This window comes from Lissotriton vulgaris, chromosome 3_2 (genome assembly GCF_964263255.1).
Source record: "Lissotriton vulgaris chromosome 3_2, aLisVul1.2, whole genome shotgun sequence".
In the NCBI taxonomy this organism is placed as follows: Eukaryota; Metazoa; Chordata; class Amphibia; order Caudata; family Salamandridae; genus Lissotriton; species Lissotriton vulgaris.
The window spans coordinates 188,151,979-188,165,472 of record NC_141690.1 but is presented as its reverse complement, the minus strand read 5'-3'; the positions used below and the strand labels follow the sequence as shown (position 1 = coordinate 188,165,472).

The window sequence follows — 13,494 nt, the reverse complement described above, 5'->3', positions numbered from 1 at the left end:
GGGTGTATGAAGAGCGCAGAGACATGGATGGGGCACATGAAGAGCGCAGAGACCTGATTGTGGTGTATGAAGAGCGCAGAGACCTGGATGGGGTGTATGAAGAGCACAGTGACTTGGATGGGGTTTATGAAGTGCGCAGAGACCTGGATGGGGTGTATGAAGAGCGCAGAGACCTGGATGGGGTGCATAAAGAGCGCAGAGACCTGGATGGGGTGTATGAAGAGCGCAGAGACATGGATGGGGCGCATGAAGATCGCAGAGACCTGATTGTGGTGTATGAAGAGTGCAGACACCTGGATGAGGTGTATGAAGAGCCCAGAGACCTGGATGGGGTGTATGAAGAGAGCAGACACCTGGATGGGGTGTATGAAGAGCGCAGACACCTGGAATGGGGTGTATGAAGAGTGCAGAGACCTGGATGGGGTGCATGAAGAGTGCAGACACCTGCATGGAGTGTATGAAAAGCGCAGACACCTGGATGGGGTTTATAAAGAGCGCAGAGACCTGGATGGGCTGTATGAAGAGCGAAGACACCGGGATGGGGTGTATGAAGAGCGCAGACACCTGGATGGGGTATATTAAGAGCGCAGACACCTTTAATGGGGTGTATGAAGAGAGCGGAGATATGGATGGGGTGTATAAAGAGCGCAGATACCTGGATGGGGTGTATGAAGAGGTCAGAAACCTTGATGTGGTGTATGAAGAGGTCAGACACCTGGATGGGGTGTATAAAGAGAGCAGACAGCCTGGATGGGGTGTATGAAGAGTGCTGACAACTGAATCGAGTGTATAAAGAGCGCAGACACCTGCAAGAGGTGTAGATAGGGCGCAGAGACCTGTATGGGGTGTATAAAAAGCACAGAGACCTGGATGGTGTGTATGAAGAACGCAGACACCTGGATGGGGTGTATGAAGAGCGTAGAGCCCTGGATGGGATGTATGAAGGGCACAGAGACAGGCATGGGGTGTATAAAGAGCACAGACACATGGATGGGGTGTATGAAGAGCGCAGAGACCTGGATGGGGTGTATGAAGAGTGTAGACACTTGAATGGGGTGTATGAAGAGCGCAGAGACATGGATGGGTTGTATGAAGAGTGAATCAATCAATCAATCAATCAAAGACATTTATAGAGCGCACTACTTACCCGTAGGGTCTCAAGGCGCTGGGGGGAGGGGTGCCGTTACTGCTCGAACAGCCAGGTCTTCAACTTCTTCCTGAAGGAGAGGTGGTCTTGGGTCAGGCGCAGGTCGGTCGGGAGGGAGTTCCAGGTCTTGGCGGCCAGGTAGGAGAAGGACCTTCCTCCTGTTGTCGCTCTTCGGATGCGGGGGACGGCGGCGAGGGCGTGGTTGGCTGATCGGAGGTGGCGTTTGGGAGCGTAGAAGTTGATTCGGTTGTTGAGGTAGCTCGGGCCTTGGTCGTGTAGGGCTTTGTGTGCGTGGGTGAGGAGGCGGAAGGTTCTCTGCGCTCTCTTTTGTTGACGGGAACCAATGCAGGTCTCTCAGATGTCCGGAGATATGGCTGGTTCGTGGGATGTCGAGGATGAGTCTGGCTGAGGCGTTCTGGATCCGCTGGAGTCTCTTCTGGAGCTTGGCGGTGGTACCGGCGTAGAGGGCGTTGCCGTAGTCCAGTCGACTGGTGACGAGGGCCTGGGTGACGGTCTTCCTGGTCTCGGTGGGGATCCACCAGAAGATCTTCCGTAGCATGCGTAGGATGTTGAAGCACGCCAAGGAGACGGTGTTGACTTGCCTGGTCACGGAGAGGGAGGAGTCCAGGATGAAGCCCAGGTTGCGTGCGTGGTCTGTCGGTTTGGGTGCGGTGCCCAGGGCGGGAGGCCACCAGGAGTCGTCCCAGGCGGAGGGCGAGGAGCCCAGGATGAGGACCTCCGTCTTGTCTGAGTTCAGTTTCAGGCGGCTGGTCGTCATCCACTCGGCTACCTCTTTCATCCCTTCGTGCAGATTGGCTCTGGCGGCGGCGGGGTCGTTGATCAGGGAGAGGATCAGCTGGGTGTCGTCGGCGTAGGAGATTATGTTGAGGTTGTGTTGGCGTGCGATGGCCGCGAGGGGGCTCATGTAGACAACTAGATGGGGTGTATGAAGAGCGCAGACACCTGGATGGGGTGTATAAAGAGCCCAGAGACCTGAATGGGGTGTATGAGGAGCGCAGACACCTGGTTGGGCGCAGACACCTGGATGGGGTGTATAAAGAGCCCAGAGACCTGAATGGGGTTTATGAGGAGCGCAGACACCTGGTTGGGCGTATGAAGACCGCAGAGACCTAGATGAGGTGTATGAAGAGCGCAGACATCTGCAAGGGGAGTATGAAGAGCGCAGAGACCTGGATGGGGTGTATGAAGGGCGCAGAGACCTGGATGGGGTGTATGAAGGGCACAGAGAACTGGATTGGGTGTATGAAGAGCGCAGACACCTGGATGGGGTGTATGAAGAGCGCAGACACCTTGATGTGGTGTATGAAGAGAACAGACACCTGGATGGGGTGTATGAAGAGGGCAGACAGCCTGGATGGGGTGTATGAAGAGCGCAGGGACCTGGATGGGATCCGTGGAGAGGGAAGATACCTGGATGGTGTATGAAGAGCGCAGACACCTGGATGGGGTGTATGAAGAGCGCAGACATCTGGATGGGGTGCATGAAGAGCGCAGAGACCTGGATGGGGCGCATGAAGAGCGCAGAGACCTGATTGGGCTGTATGAAGAGCGCAGAGACCTGTATGGGGTGTATGAAGAGCACAGAGACCTGATTGTGGTGTATGAAGAGCGCAGAGACCTAGATGGGGTGCATGAAGAGGGCAGAGACCTGATTGGGGTGTATGAAGAGCGCAGAGACCTGGATGAGGTGTATGAAGAGCGCAGAGACCTGGATGGGGCGCATGAAGAGCGCAGAGACCTGATTGTGGTGTATGAAGAGCGCAGAGGCTTGGATGGGGCGTATGAAGTGCACAGAGACCTGGATGGGTTGTATGAAGAGCGCAGAGACCAGGATGAGGTGTATGAAGAGCGCAGAGACCTGGATGGGATGCATGAAGAGCGCAGAGACCTGATTGTGGTGTATGAAGAGCGCAGAGACCTGGATGGGGTGTATGAAGAGCACAGAGACTTGGATGGGGCGTATGAAGTGCACAGAGACCTGGATGGGTTGTATGAAGAGCGCAGAGACCTGGATGGGGTGTATGTAGAGCACAGAGACCTGGATGGGGCGTATGAAGTGCGCAGAGACCTGGATGGGGTGCATAAAGAGCGCAGAGACCTGGATGGGTTGTACCATGAGATATTCCTCTGAGTTGTCCTTTCAAAGCACTTCCCCGTCTATTCCCCAGTGGAGCAGGTACACCCATCCAGGGACCGAATTGCCTCCCACTGTACCACCTCTTCTCTAATATCCCTACACAAGTCATGCTCTTCCAACAGTATGTGCCTTGTCACAAGTGCTGGAGAAAGGAAAATGGACTCCATCTAGGGTGTGGGTGTTAGGGAGTGTAGCGGATAAATATAAAACAGAAAGCGTGCAAGATATTAGTGGGCAAAACAGGAATGAGGCAGATGGGGCTTGGAGAATAAGCAGGGCGCCACCTCCTACATCGCTTGAGAGTGTCTATGTGTGAAGCCAGCGTGGCTTGAACTTCCACTTCCAGCCACAGCAGTTGAGCCTTTCCTGTGTTATGAGATGAGGCGGTTACCATTGAAGATGCTGAAAGCCCCTTTTATGAAGGGTAACAGTGCGCCTTCCCTAGGGTGTGTGGTTGCCTCACCGTCCATGAATTGAAATGAAACCACTCCAAAGGCAGAATCCTACACTCGAAGCACAAAAGAAATGTCCAAAAGTCATGACTGAAAGTTACAACATCCAATGGTTGCATGTTCCAACTGTGAATGGTACATGCAACAAGCTATGGCTGATAAGGGCTGACTCATCTCCCCTCTCTGCTTATAGGCATTACCTCTAACGCTGTCCTTAGCCAGACCTAATGAGTATGGACAGGAGGCTGGACTGGCCCTGGAGAGTCTGACGCTCTGTGAAAAAATGATGCTCAAGTGTGCCACAGAACACCTTTCCCTTCCCAGACTGAGCACCTACACACACATACACGCACCCACACACACACAAACCACACACACAACACATCCAATCTCACCTGCAGTGAATCACATGTATCTATTTAACACTGAAAGGGAAATAAAGCAGTAAATACGTTTGCAGGATCCCTTGATAGCACTTAGTCACTGAGTAAATACAATGTGCTGCTTGTATTTATTGAGGTGACGTTTTGAGTATTACGAAAGACGGATGGCACAAAAAACATTCTTCAGAAAAAATACTGTCGCCGCACTTTTAAGGCAGTAACAGCAGACTGCCGGCTGCAGGTGTATCCCGTTCAAAGCAGGCTTCAGAACTCTGACAGCTTGTACGTGTTTATTGAGAAGCCACATTCTGGCAACAAGGCAGTCACGCCAGAATGAAGTGAAGGCCTTGGATGAAACGATGCCTTGTACCCTCCTGCCGTAAGAATGGTCTGCTTAATTCAGACACTCTGTTCATCACCACCCCCTTTTCTGAATCATTTTTGTCCACCATAAGCGTGGAAGGGTATACTCAGATGTGAGTCCCTAGCTCATTGCACCATAAGGATTCAAGCAAGCCGGGCCGAAGACGGCTGAAATGCCAGAAACCGGTCCCCGGTAGCTTGTTTCCTTCCCAGTGTAAGAATTGGCTTGGTAGTTTGGTCTGCCCTGTTCCCATGATGCACTGGGCCAGGGTCAGACTAATTTGCATATAGCCAAGTTCTGAGCTGGGATGGTGCAGTGAGCTATAAAACGGTGATGGATCAAGCCCTGATCTTTGGACTGGGTAAGAGTGGTCTGCTTAATTCAGACACTCTGTTCATCACCACCCCCTTTTCTGAATCATTTTTGTCCACCATAAGCGTGGAAGGGTATACTCAAATGTGAGTCCCTTGCTCATTGCACCATCAGGATTCAAGCAAGCCGGGCCGAAGACGGCTGAAATGCCAGAAACCGGTCCCCGGTAGCTTGTTTCCTTCCCAGTATAAGAATTGGCTTGGTAGTTTGGTCTGCCCTGTTCCCATGATGCACTGGGCCAGGGTCAGACTAATTTGCATATAGCCAAGTTCTGAGCTGGGATGGTGCAGTGAGCTAAAAAACGGTGATGGATCAAGCCCTGATCTTTGGACTGGGTAAGAGTGGTCTGCTTAATTCAGACACTCTGTTCATCACCACCCCCTTTTCTGAAGCAAAACAGGAATGAGGCAGATGGGGCTTGGAGAATAAGCAGGGCGCCACCTCCTACATCGCTTGAGAGTGTCTATGTGTGAAGCCAGCGTGGCGTGAACTGCCACTTCCAGCCACAGCAGTTGAGCCTTTCCTGTGTTATGAGATGAGGCGGTTACCATTGAAGATGGTGAAAGCCCCTTTCATGAAGGGTAACAGTGCGCCTTCCCTAGGGTGTGTGGTTGCCTCACCGTCCATGAATTGAAATGAAACCACTCCAAAGGCAGAATCCTACACTCGAAGCACAAATGAAATGTCCAAAATTCATGACTGAAAGTTACAACGTCCAATGGTTGCTTGTTCCAACTGTGAATGGTACATGCAACAAGCTATGGCTGATAAGGGCTGACTCACAATTCACCCGGCCATTTGAATGAGGGTCTCGGGGTAGCCAAAAAGGCGAGCACGAGATGACGAATCTCCAGAACAAATTTACAGCTAAATAAACAAAAACATATGGAACAGTCATGTCATCGATTGAATTCGCTGCATCTGGTGCATAAGTAACCTGCAAACCCACTCATTCCTGCGGTTACGAGCGAAAATGAGGACATAATGCTTGGGAAGATGACTTGAGTCTAGAAAAGCTCGACCTGATGCTGTCCCCGGGGTTAAGTGGGCAGCTAGCCATCACTGTGCAGCGGCGTGCTTAATTGGGAGAAGGCCTGATTGTGACACACGCAAAAGCGAGGTTGTACCGAAGGTGCTGTTCCATGAGTTCGAACGGAGCATCGGCATAGTGTACTGTTTATTGCAGCGACGTTGTTGCTTTGTATGTTTTAAAGTGAAAGTCAGGCAAAGCATCGATATACATTAAGTGGAGAGTGGACGAGTGTTTATTTAGGAACATGTAACTGGCCGCACCGGTGGTTCTAGTGGGGTTTTGTTCCATTGTTAACCACGTGGGGATGGCTGCTGAGGAACGGCCATTTTAGGGGCACGTGTGACCAGCGCCGATGGTCAATGGCGCCCAGCGCGGACATGTCGAATGGAAGGAATTGGGCAGTTGTCCGACATCTTGGGAATGGCTGAGGGTCAAAAACCTTGGGTCGAGTCCCGGCAGGCTTCTAAGCTCCGGTGATGCTGGGCAAATAACTTATTCTCCCGCGTGTATATTGCAAATCACTTATTCCCCCCGTTGGTGTTCACACGCATGGTAGCATGGATCCTCGGGCCGAGTCCCGGCAGCTTCGGGAAGCACCTGTGATGCGGGGCAAATCACTTATTATCACCGTGTATTATATTTCAAACACAATGTCTGTTAAGGTAAGAAGCGTACCCTCTTTAAAAAGACAGTTGGCACGCAGGGTAACATGGATCCTTGGGTCGAGTCCCGACAGGCTTCTGAAGCTCCGGCGATGCGGGGCAAAGGGTAACTTATTCTCCCTGTGAGCAAAAATGTCCGTTCAGCAAGGGTGGCATTCACTGATTTACTGTCCCTTCATAGAGGGCTTCAGAGCATTCATCCAGATAGGGTTGGCCCTAAATCGTGTGTTTTACTGTACGCCATCATTCGCCCACCAACTGAGCGCTGGTGGACATGCTTACTTTTCGCGTTTAATATAAAACTTTGGAAGTTGAGTGAGATCCTATTAATCTTAGAAGCCACTCTGTCTCTTAGGGACCCCTGGGTGCAGTGAGGCAATGCATAACAGACCCGTAACTTGGTCGGAGCCCATTATACAAACGAAGGGATCATGCGCTCGCATAAGCGCTGTAGTTCGAGCAGCATTGCCTGGCATTCGAAGGGCCTCAGCAACGGGGCCACGCGCAGACGACCGGGTTGGTTTTTTTTTGCGCCACTCGGTTACCTCTGTGAGCGAACGTCGTTACAGTGGTGCAACCTGTCGGATTAACAAACTACGCAGGGGGATTGCCCGAGGCGGTGTAGCGCCACATTTCGTGGCGCCTACAGTCATGGGGGTAACACCCACATTGGTCACATGGCGTTCGGATTGCTTTGCTAAATTACGGGACCCATTACCAGACGAACTCTGGCACATTCGGCACTTTTGGGGCAAACGATACCAGGCTATTCTACAGGCTGTTAAACTTCCGCTGATCCCCTGGCTGCCCCATGTGGTCTAGCGCCAAAACGGCTATTGTTCAGCATCTAATTGCGGCGGATATAGTGGAGTAAGGTTGCAATAGATTTGCCAGATTTCACTTCAGGTGATCCCTGCTCTTTCAAACCGCTAAAGCCTCTTGCGATGGTTGCACCATAGGAACCGCGTGTGATGCCCTCACGAACGACTGGGCCTTCAGCGAGGTACCAGCTTGCACCGCCATCGCTGGATTTATCGAAACCCGCTTGATACGCCACATTTGAGGGGTAAACTTGAACGGGTGCGGTCCGGAAGCCGTGTAAATTACGAGCAGGTAAAATGACGCACTGTGTCGGTAGATTGATCTTTTCCCTCAGCATTACAGGCTGAACACTAACACACTAAACCCGGCCTTCTCTTGGTTTGATGCCAACACGTGTGCCAGCCCATGTTTTGTAAGTAGGGCCCGGGGTCTGGAATGTACTGGTGAGTTTGGGGATCTATTCTGAAGCTTTCATCTCATTGTCTGTTGCGTCCACGGTTTCCTAAGCGATACAGCTGTTTATTAGCGGCCACATTTGTGTACAAGTTTGTCGCAGATGGTTTTGCAACTGTTCCTACACACTGATGAGAAATTAATTCAATCTCATATGGCTGCTGGATGCGATCAATTTTGAAATACATCTAAGAAGTGTTGAAGCACCTTTTCGAGGCACTTATTTCGCAGCGCTGCCGTGGGCTGATTGCTAGGGCGCTCGACCTCGGTCTTGGGGAGTTGGGTTCGAGTCTCGGTAATGACGCCAGAAACCATCTTCTGGTTAGGCCAAATCACTTAAGCTGCGCTAGAAACCGCGAGACCCTCTCTAAACGCGCAAATATTTTCACGGTCTGTGAATGGGGCTTCCGTGGCAGCTCCCTCGTGGGTCCGGTGAATTCGCCAATAACACGATAATTTTGATATTGAGAGAATTTCAATTATATCCGCAGTTACACGTAACACACAAATGGTCTGGTTGTGTATTATTCACGTTTAGATGGACACCGGCTAATGTCTGGCTGTATGTTACAATGGTTAAATGTGGTCTGCCTGGTTTCATATCACGTGTCTTTCCTTTATTCCAGGGCAAGCTGACTTTATATGTATTATTTTGATGTGCCCTTGGTTTTCCATTCTCATGTGAAATTGTTTCTTACATCATGTAGAAGGTGCTAGGAGCTGGACTTGTGCGCATTTCGCGTTCTGATGAGCGGCGGCCCCGGAGCTTTTACCAATGTTGTGCCGCTGAATGTGTCCTTGCCGGAGCCAGCCGGGTGCCGTTGAAGGTGGTAGGTGCGCTCTGTGCCGCTTTGCTTAGTTCGCAGGGGGTGAGAGTCACTGGCTTTCTTGTATTACAACTGCGTGAATGTTTGTATCTCATGCTCAGTCAGGTGCCTGGAATCCAAATGCTTTGGACTCTCCAAATACTTTACAGGCATAAATTCCTGCATGTTGGGGTCCCGGGTAACTTCCCTACATGGAACTACTGCATTTAGTCTGCCATTGGCTCCGCTATCACCTCGTTTCCAGTAGTCCTCGCTCCTTTTGGTTACGATTTACCTGCTTTGACGCCTGCTTCGTATATCACCCTTAGTGAACGAGCTGTCTTCAGGTTAGATTTGACTGACATTGGTTGCAGAAAAAAAAAATATTCCTCCCTTTTGCGGACTTTGTGTGGGATTATGTGCGTGCGTTTCTCTTACTCCTGGAGTGCCCTTTCTGGCTCCTGGGTTGCCTGTTCTCTGTTGATGATGTCCTCTGTGTACGAGTATAGTCTACTGCACGACCGCCTCTGATGTGTCTCCGGTTGAATATCGTCCCGCAATTTTACCCTTTGTCCTGAATTTTTACACTACATGTCCTGAATTTGCACCCATGCAGTGGGCACCCTACTTATGCGACGAGCTATAGACTGTGGCAATCTGCCAATGCCATGTTGCCGTGGCCACACCCCTAACCAGCACCTTTAAAATGGTGGCCTTTTTACTTTCTGCTTTTACTTTGTCCCGTTTGCTCACAGTAATAAGATACCCGTCACATCTAGTGCTGAAAGCAGACATATCGGCCTTGCCACTGGGCTTGGAATCCACACGCAACCAAGCCTGCTTAAGGTTATAGTGGATTTCTTGGCTACCTTTGTGATCGCTGGTTCCTCACTAGGCAACTGTGTTTAATACGGTAATATTGCAGGCAGCACTTCAGGGCGAATTAAAAAGGGATTTAATGTTGATTCTTCCTTCAACACTGCCTTCTGGTAGCTGAGCAGGTCCAGGGGGAGTTGTTCTTACTACATCGTTCAGCGAGATACAGGCCGGGTTTCAGTGCGCCTACCTCGGAGCACTACCTATTTCATGCTGTTTGTGGTAGCTATAAAGCGCCAGCTGTGAATGGTTTTCAGAACACTATTCGATAGTAATAACGGCGAACCCAAGGTGTAGTCTTTTTTATCGTATGTAAACTTGTTGGAACGAGTTCGCCTACACAATGATGGCATAAAAAGTATTCTACAGATAAAACGTTTTTCATGATTACAATAGGCTTATACTAAAAGGTTACAGCGAACATACCGAGGGAAAAAAGCATGTAAAAAGCAACTCTGCTCATAAAATCGAAGAGCATGCTGCTGTTAAATCTGTATTTAAGCCTCCAGCTAATAGGCTAGTGCAGATTTTGTGCAGCAGTCTGTACAAGCACTGTTTTTGGTCCTTAAATGAATGCCTTGACTCACATCTTTTAAGCTGAGCTGCACATCTGTGATACAGCCTTCATTGGTATGATGGAGAGTGAGATATGAAACAGTAAACCATCGCAGCTTCTGTTACACTTCCCTTCCAATAAAATCTAGCTGCTGTGAAGTTCAACTATGCGAAGTTAACTTCAAGCAATGAAACTTAATAGATCTGGTGGGTGAACGTAGCCATAACAGATATTTAAGACAACGGACAGCTATGGTGTAGGACACGTGGGAAAATATTTTAAAGGGTGATTGCAGGTTTCTTTAATTCTGCAGGCATAAATCCGAATGTGTCTAACTCACACATGTAATCCTAAAAGGCACTGCAGTATTATGCAGTACTCGCTACCAATTACTCCAAGAGGGATCTGCGCACACTGGAAAAGGTTTGTAAAACAAGCCCCAAATGCCTTCATTGAGGTTCACTTTTCAACCCACTCGGGGAAATGCAGAATCATGCTTTCCAATGCATCTGTGGCTGGCAGTGATTAAAGCACTGCCTCATACCCCTGCATAATTACTCCAATTTAATTTTGAGTATTAATTTTATTATGGGATTAAATTCCCATAAAATGTACTTTTCTTACGCACACGCTTGGAATAATACCATCTTAAATGACGTGAGCTCGTCACAATAAGTACAAGAAATGACAGGTAATAATCGTACAAAAGCAGACGCTAAGTTACAGGAGGTAAAAGTGACAATTGTGAGCAAACAAAATACATGAGGTGGCAAACAGTGCATTACAGAAGGGATAATTGACAAGTGTGCAGGTACAGGAGAGACAAAGTACAATTGGAGGTAAAATACTGCAATATGTGCTAGACACTCAGGCCTAGAACAAACGTAAGGTAGGCGATGGTGGCACTGGTGTAAGCAGCAGGGGCAAACAACATGTGAGAAGTAGCAAACAGTGTGTTACAAGAGAAAATGGCGGGTGCATGTACAAAATAGTACTAAACGCAGGTACAAGGCAGATACTCCACAGGGACTAAGAGAGGCATGCCTGCGACTTGTTCACTATATAAATAGGTGCAGGCACTGTAAGAGTACCAGATGTCTTTGTCTGCCCCGTACTTTCCCATAGCCAATGATAATCGCAATAAGTGCCTGAGGTAGAATCAGTCAGGTTACTTTGGGACAAAAGTGACGACATACGAGACACCTTATTATAAGTCATCCAGGATGTATTACATTGGTAATAGGAGCATATGCATGGGTGTCAGATGTGGGAAGGGGCAGTCCATCCACGAAACTCAACTCAGGCATCAAGTGTAAGTCGCTAGTGACATGTGGATCACTGCATAACGCAAGGGTATACAACCAACCCAGAAAATGACGGGCGAGAAACTTTACAGAAAATAACAGGTATAAAAAAAATAAAAAAAAATAAATAAACTTAAAAAAGCAGACTAGTTACATGAGGTAAGAGGACAATAGTGAGTAAATAAATACAGGAGGTAGCAAACAGTACAACAGTGTGCAGGTTACAAGGGAAAATACAGTATAATTAGGGGTGAAATACTGCAATACATACTAGACACCCAGGCGCAAGAACAAACGTTACGTAGGCAATGGTGGCACTTGTGCAGATGCAAAGGTAAACACATCTAAGCAATCCCCATTAGAGGTGCGGCTTATGTAACTAAGGGCGTGTCCTAAGAACCGTTCTAAGAAATCTCCATAAGTGGTGTGGTGAAGGGTACTATGATAGAGGTGCTCTAAACGGACCAATGTGTGGCAGCCCGGGGTGGGCCTCCCAACATCCTCGTGATACACCTGGGTGGGAATGATCTGGTGACAATGGGGCGGCGAGCATTAGTGGATGCCATGCAGCGGGATGTCACTGGGGGCTACTGAATTTGTATGGTCGGAGATTGTCCCCCGCAGGACCTGGAGGGGAGCGCGGTCACCCCTTGCCATCGAGCAAGGCAGGAGGAGGGTGGACAGGGCCATGCAAAAATTCATGGAGAAGAGGGGTCTGGGGTTTATTAGGCACGCGCTGATACAGGACAGAACAGTGGGCTACTATGAAAGAGATGGGGTTCACTTGTCTGGGATTGGGATGGATGTTTTCCTCCTTGACTTACAGGAAGCTCTGGCAGCAGCAGGGTGCCTATGATCTGAGGGTGCTAGGTATAAAGGTGGCTAGGTGGTGGGGGGCTCTGTCATCGACGGGGGCCTCCTCCAGAGCTGTGGCGGAGTACAGGGCGATCTGGAAGCAGATGGACAGTAAGGGTACCTCTGCGGCAGAAGGAGACAGTCAATACCTCTGCCTGGCACAGTAGGGGTGCCTGAGCCAAGAACCTGGAGCCGAGGGGGTTCCAGGAAACAGCGTCGGCGCCCCGTTAGTCCTTCGGGCGGTCGGGGGGCCTGAACCGACCGGGGGTGTGCCTCATCGCTCCGCCCTGACAGGGGGGGCGGGAGTAAAACGAACTAAAGTATTAACGTATTGTACCGTCAAGAGCATCGACTTACCGTGCAAGATGGCTAATTAGGCATGCGGGTCAGCGAGGGGCTGCCGCATTGGATCGCCTGTAAGATGACCCACCTTATCTGCTACTTGTTATGCAAAATAAACCTGCACCACCATTTTCCACAATTATGTCTCATGAGTCTCCTTGGTATGAAAGAGTATGGAGCGCAAGGTGGAGCGAGCGCTGGCGGTGTGGGCACTATGCCGCTGGCCGCGCGACGCGAAGGGGAGATAACGCGAGACAGCGTCTTAGTGCCACATGCTGCGCGAGTAAAACGTTAGCGCGCCGGCCCGGGTGCCGCCCCCTTTACGAAGGGCCAATGAATGGTGAGTTTGAAGTGCGGGAGGCGGACCCACGGGCCTGTATCTAGAGCAGCTTGGCTTTGCTCGGTCTTTTCCTCGCCGCGTTTCCTGACTGCTCTGCGCTGTTCCCACCCTGGCCCTGACCCAGCAGCAGAGCAGCAGGCGAGTGTGAACAACTAATGGTCTGTTTTGTGTTGCAGGCGGAGTCACAGGGCGATCTGGAAGCAGATGGACAGTAAGGGTACCTCTGCGGCAGAAGGAGACAGTCAATACCTCTGCCTGGCACAGTAGGGGTGCCTGAGCCAAGAACCTGGAGCCGAGGGGGTTCCAGGAAACAGCGTCGGCGCCCCGTTAGTCCTTCGGGCGGTCGGGGGGCCTGAACCGACCGGGGGTGTGCCTCATCGCTCCGCCCTGACAGGGGGGGCGGGAGTAATACAAACTAAAGTATTAACGTATTGCACCGTCAAGAGCATCGACTTACCGTGCAAGATGGCTAATTAGGCATGCGGGTCAGCGAGGGGCTGGCGCATTGGATCGCCTGTAAGATGACCCACCTTATCTGCTACTTGTTATGCAAAATAAACCTGCACCAC

At 50.2% G+C, this 13,494-nt stretch overlaps 1 protein-coding gene across 1 annotated transcript in view; it reads left to right on the top strand.

Moving 5' to 3' along the window:
* The window catches only part of CFAP99 (cilia and flagella associated protein 99), a 413,087-nt gene that overhangs the window by 167,404 nt on the left and 232,189 nt on the right, over positions 1-13,494 (top strand). The window lies entirely within an intron of this gene.